The sequence below is a fragment of the Bos taurus genome, chromosome X, assembly GCF_002263795.3.
Source record: "Bos taurus isolate L1 Dominette 01449 registration number 42190680 breed Hereford chromosome X, ARS-UCD2.0, whole genome shotgun sequence".
Taxonomy (NCBI): Eukaryota; Metazoa; Chordata; class Mammalia; order Artiodactyla; family Bovidae; genus Bos; species Bos taurus.
Genome location: NC_037357.1, coordinates 115,194,119 through 115,200,810, shown reverse-complemented (window position 1 = coordinate 115,200,810; position 6,692 = coordinate 115,194,119).

The window sequence follows — 6,692 nt, the reverse complement described above, 5'->3', positions numbered from 1 at the left end:
CTGAGTTCCAGTTTTGGGTATAACATTTCTTTGTAATGTTTTGTAATCTTTGGCAGGTCAGTTAGTGGTTCAGAGTTTTAATTTCCAGATATCTAAAGAGAAAAGAATGCCTACCTTTAGATTTGTTGGGGAAAGTAAAAAAACATTTGTAAATCATGTAGTGCAGTGCTTGACAAATAGTAGTTATGCAATCACTTCAGGGGAAATAGATGGGGAAACAGTGGAAACAGTGTCAGACTTTATTTTTCTGGGCTCCAAAATCGCTGCAGATGGTGACTGCAGCCATGAAATTAAAAGACGCTTACTCCTTGGAAGGAAAGTTATGACCAACCTAGATAGCATATTCAAAAGCAGAGACATTACTTTGAACAAAGGTCTGTCTAGTCAAGGCTATGGTTTTTCCAGTGGTCATGTATGGATGTGAGAGTTGGACTGTGAAGAAGGCTGAGCACCAAAGAATTGATGCTTTTGAACTGTGGTGTTGGAGAAGACTCTTGAGAGTCTCTTGGACTGCGAGGAGATCCAACAAGTCCATCCTAAAGGAGATCAGTCCTGGGTGTTCATTGGAAGGACTGATGCTAAAGCTGAAACTCCAGTACTTTGGCCAACTCATGCAAAGAGTTGACTCACTGGAAAAGATCCTGATGCTGGGAGAGATTAGGGGCAGGAGGAGAAGGGGACGATAGAGGATGAGATGGCTGGGTGGCATCACCGACTCGATGGACATGAGTTTGAGTGAACTCCGGGAGTTGGTGATGGACAGGGAGGCCTGGCGTGCTGCGATTCATGGGGTCGCATAGAGTCGGATATGACTGAGCAACTGGAATGAACTGAACTGAACTGAATCAATGGTAATCATTATTATTACTCTAATGTGTTATATTGTTAAAATATAGCAGTTAAGAACATTCTTTAGTTTTCTCACTATACCTAATGGTCAATTTTTCATCCTCCTCTCAGTTAATCTGTGAGCAGCATTTGTAAAATGGATCATTCCTTCTCCTTGGTCCATTTTCTTCACTTGGCTTTTAGAATCGTGTCATCTCTTGGTTTAACTTCTCTTTCACTCTTTGTTCCTTTTTAATCTCCTTTGCTGGTCTCTTCTCTCTTCTTCATGCTGGCATGTCCATTGGTTCAACTCTTGGTCATCTTCTCGGTCTACACTCACCCCTTAGTGATTCCATCCCCTTGCATGGCTATAGATATCATTTCTGTCACCTGCTCCTAAATTTATTTCCCCTTCTTGGTCTCTTTCTGAAACTCCAAACACATATGTCCAGTTGGACCTTTGTCACTTACCTTGTCTAAAAATAATTTCTCTTTTCCCATCCAAATATCCTCTACTCATTTTTCCCATCTCAATGGAGGTTGGTTTCATCCCTCCATTTGTTCAGTCCAAAAATCTTAGAGTCATCCATCATTCCTCTCATCAAGCCCTGTTGGTTCTATCTTGACATGTATCCAGCATTTAACCACTGCTCACCACTTCTACTACTATGGTCTTTGCTGGAGCCTCCTTCATCCCTTTCCTCCTAACTGCCTTGCCACTGCGTTGCTGTCTACAGCCTGCTCTCCATATAAGTGGCTATAGTGGTCTTTTGATGCTGGACATCATGTCATATCACTCTGTTGCTCAAAGCCCTGATTACTGGTTTTATGCAGAGTAAAAGCAAAATAGTTGCAGTGGCCTAGAGATATTGTCCTAAATTGCTTCTTTGACTTCACTTTCCCGACTTATCTTTTTAATTTCTTATTTCTCTCCACCTGCAACTTGCTAGTCTTTGAACACAATAAGTAAATTCTTCCCTTAGGACTTTTGCACTGGCTCTTCTCTTGATCTGGAATATCATTTCCCAGAAGGCTCAAGGCTGACTTTCTCACCTCTATCATTTTTGGCTTTTGTGTGTCATTTTAGCATTTATGTGTCATCTCCTCCATGAGACCTACTCAGACCACACCCTCTAAAATTGCAGCACACCATCTCCACACTCTTGATCTCCTTGTTCAGGTTCACTTTTTAATTTTTTTAGGTGCCTCCTGCCTTGCAACACTTTTCCTGGTGTTTGTTAGAATTCCAGAAGAGCAAGGATCTTTGTTTAGTTCACTGAGGCATCTCACACACCAAGAAAGGTGTAAACTTGGGGCTTCTGTGGTGGTTTAGTGGTGAAGAATCCACTTAACAATGTAGGAGACACAGGTTCAATCCCTGGTCAGGGAACTAAGATCCCACAATGCCGGGTGGCAACTTAGACTGTGTGCCACAACTATAGGTTCCATGTGCTGCAACTACAACTCATTGAAGCCAAATAAATAAATATGGAAATAATTTTTTTAAAAGAAAGGTGTAAATTTGGTGGAAAAATGTTAAATGAATAAATATGGTATAAAATAGAGATAATAATCATCCATATCTAAAGATACTGTTGTGAAGATTTAAATAAAATAATGCAGTTAAAGTACTTTATCACAGAGTCTGACACATATTAGGGGTTCAATACATGATGGCTATTATTAACTGTCTCAGGGCATATAACTCACATGATGCATAACAGAAATCCAAAGTATTACAATACAAACACTTTCTTCCAAATTAAAGTTTGACTAGCATCATGGGAAGAGAATATCTGTTCTGCTGCTGCTAAGTCGCTTCAGTCGTGTCCGACTCTGTGCAATCCCATAGACGGCAGCCCACCAGGCTCCCCCGTCCCTGGGATTCTCCAGACAAGAACACTGGAGTGGGTTGCCATTTCCTTCTCCAATGCATGAAAGTGAAAAGTGAAAGTGAAGTCCCTCAGTCATGTCCGACCCTCAGCAACCCCATGGACTGCAGCCTACCAGGCTCCTCCGTCCATAGGATTTTCCAGGCAAGAGTACTGGAGTGGGGTGCCATTGCCTTCTCCGATAGACAAACATACACTGTTTTATTAGGTTCATCTAGTAAAGGACAAAGATAGACAAATATTCAGCAATAGTTGATGCCTGATGTGTCAGTAAAATCAATTGACACTGTTTTTACTTTATACCAATTAAATTTCACATGATTTTAAAGTCACTGGCAATTAAATATTCTCTATCATGGGAAGTTTTTAAAATATCACCATAAGATGATTTCCAAGATTATTGAGATCTCCTCAAGAGTTAAAGAACTAAAAAAAAAAAAAGTTAAAGAACTGACAAACATGATATTCCCATCCTGCATTTTAATGAATAACCAGTTTTCTTTTTCTTTTTTGTAGTTCCAGTGAAAGATTGGATTATTCAACATATTTTAAATTTTTTGATTCTTTTCCACATTTAATAGAAAGAAATTATAATAGTGAGGTATTCTTATGTATATTGCAAATGTACATTTTAGTGAGGGGGATTCAATAGAAAATAGACACTATTTTTCTATCTTTATTTGTGAAAACACTGAAAAATAGTTATAACTGGAAGCCTTTTGTAAGTCAAAAGAAAAAGTATTATTTCTGACTATTGAGTGGATGTTCTCATTTTGTCTCTTTCCCAATCATCAGTTGCTTATTCTAATAAAATACTTTCATTCTTCTATATTTCATTCATATATTAATAGCTTTGTCTTTTCCAGAGAATTTACAAATGTTTTACTGCCTGCCAAGCCTGGTGTAATTAAACTGAATGACAGAATGTCCCCATAGTTTATTCTGTAAGTCTCTGGCTATAGATGCAGAGGTTTACATTAAATTGGGGGTGAATGGTACACATGTATTTTTCTTCTTCCACTAAACATGTTTTAAAGACGTTGACTTTGGAATTCACTAAACAGGCAATTTGTGAAGAATTCTCTTGGCATGTTTTCTCATTCTTTCATTCTCTTGGGTGTTTTCATAAAACATCATTTCCTTTCTCCAAGCTTGATATGTTTAGCTACTCACCTCTTTCTTCTAAAGTTTTAGTTTTCTTACACACTGCTACATTTAAAATGGATAACCAACAAGGACCTACTGTACAGTGTATGGAACTCTGCTCAATGTTATGTGGCAGCCTGCATGGGAGGGGTGTTTGAGAGAGAATGCTGCTAAGGCGCTTCGCTTGTGTCCGACTCTGTACGATCCCAGAGACGGCAGCCCACCAGGCTCCCCCATCCCTGGGATTCTCCAGGCAAGAACACTGGAGTGGGTTGCCATTGCCTTCGAGAGAGAATGGATACATGTATATGTATGGCTAAGTACCTTTGCTGTTCACCTGAAACTATCACAACATTGTTAATTGGCTAGACTCCAACACAAACTAAAACGTTTTTTTAAAAAGTTAAAAAAAATAAAGTTCATTAATTTTCTCACCACCAGAAAAAGTGTGAGACATGTTACATTAATTATCTGGATTTCTTAGTTGAGGATGAAAATTTTAAAAGTTTTCCCATAATATGATATAATATGATAGAACTCTCTGAATCCTCAATGAATATATTTGTGTTCAGTCATTTAGTTGTGTCCTACTCTTTGGGAATCCATGGTCTGTAGACCAACAGGCTCCTCTGTCCATGGGGTTTTCCAGGCAAGCATACTGGATTGGGTTGCCATTTCCTCCTCCAGGGGATCTTCTCAACGCAGGGATCAAATTCGCATCTTCTGTGTCTCCTGCATTGGCAGGTGAATTCTTTACCACTGAGCCACCTGGGAAACACTGCCCCCCTCCCCAATGAATATATATGCAGGCCTAAATAATATGTCCTTTAAATCTGATATATTTGATAAACAAAGTACTATTCATCTTTATTTTACTGTTTCATTGAAATTCAGAACATCTGTTCTTTCCTTTTGGTGAAGAATCCTATATATGCTAAATATGGTTCAGAAGATATGTATTGATATATAGACAGATTAGGTAGGTAGGTAACTAAGTAGATAGATATTATAAGCACATTTTGCTGTGTGAATAGTATATGGTACATTTGGGGCAGTCTAGATGAAAAGTTTACTTCTATTTTTCTTTAAATAATTTAGACTTTTAGGTAATAACTAACTTGGCTTCCCTGGTGGCTCAGACAGTAAAGAATCTTCCTGCAATGCAGGAGACACGGGTTTGATCCCTGGGTTGGGAAGGTCCCCAAGAGAAGGGAACAGCTGCCCACTCCAATATTCTTGCCTGGAGAATTCCGCAACAAAGGAATTCTCTCTGTAGGTGGGCTACAGTCCATGGGGTCCCAAAGAGTCGGACACCACCGACTGACTAACAAATAATTAATTTTAGTTAATAACTTTTATTTTCCACCATTGTATTTTGCAACTTAGAAGATTACAAAATCAGACCTGTTTTGGCTGGTTGCTTTTGCATGTGATTTGTTATGAAAGTTTTTTAGTTAAAGTTTTGATAAGAAAAAAAGAGGGGGTGAGAAATGAAAGAGGGAGGGGAAAAATGGTAAACTTCCTATTGTTGTCTGGGTACTCCCTTAGATCGAAACATTGTAAGTTTTCTTCTAACTATTTTGGAAAGAACTACTTTTTCTAACGTTTTTATTGCCACTCGTGCCTACTTCACTTTGTTACTCCTCTGCTGATTGTGGGTGGATGGAGTTTGACTATTTCAGAATAGTTACTGGTGGGTGGGTTCAAGAATCTCTAGTGGGTTGAGAAAAAAGCCATGTTTATATAGATAGTGATCCTTCTATTAAAATCCTGAGAGTGAGTAATAGTTAATGGCTATATTCACCACGCACATAGCAGAGTCCATCTGTACAGGAACTGACAGTATCTGAAGAGAGTTCCATGCAGGCTTCGGATTCCTGTGAAGAGTTTTCACCTTAATCTTCAGAGAGTGAGTAATCATTGCTATTCACGACCAACTGTATTAAAAGAATACTACTATTAAGAAGGGATTTCTCACTTTCAAAATCTGATTTTGTTACTTGGCAGACAAAGGCTCTCTCTTGAGGGCATGGCCTGGGCATGGACGTCTACTGGTCTATATATGTATAATGTGCTATTAATCTTAAGACTTAGCTTTCCTACACAGCACCTTAAAGCATATAGCTTTAGGGGCTTGGGTATATCGATCTGACTATAGATGTATTACATTTATGTTGATTGGCTCTATATTGAGAGTAGATGTGGTAGTCACATGATCTTAGATGCCAAGTGAGTGCATTCTCTTCTTTGAAGTCCAATACTTTTCTTTTTTGAAATATGGAACTGGTAGAGACCAGTGATGCTGTGTACACATTGAAAGCACCATTCAATTTAGATAATGTTTCCTAGGTGGCCAGGCCATCAGAAATAACAACCCTTCAAAATAAGATTTTGGCTGTTTGTTCTTGAAAGACCACTTCACTTAAAGTGATATTTAGACTATAATAAATTCTAAAGAGATGTCATTATACTCTCTTTTTTTTTTCTGTACTCAAGAAAGTGTCCTACCTTAATCTTTACCATTTACCTTAATCTTCAGAGAGTGAGTAATATTGCTATTCATGACTCACTGTATTAAAACAATGCCACTATCAGCATGAGATTTGGGTAACTAAAAAATGTAGACATCTGAATCATAACTTTCATTAGGAAAGAGCCTGGTAGTCAACTCACATATGCTGTTTTGGTATTATCGTTCAAAAACTCAACATATGACAACAATTAAAAGTCCAAATGATTTCAGATAGAGAGCCTATTTAAAAGAACATTTACTTTCATTTTATTAGCAGGTTTTAAGACCAACATTTAAAAGCCCCAAAATGGACA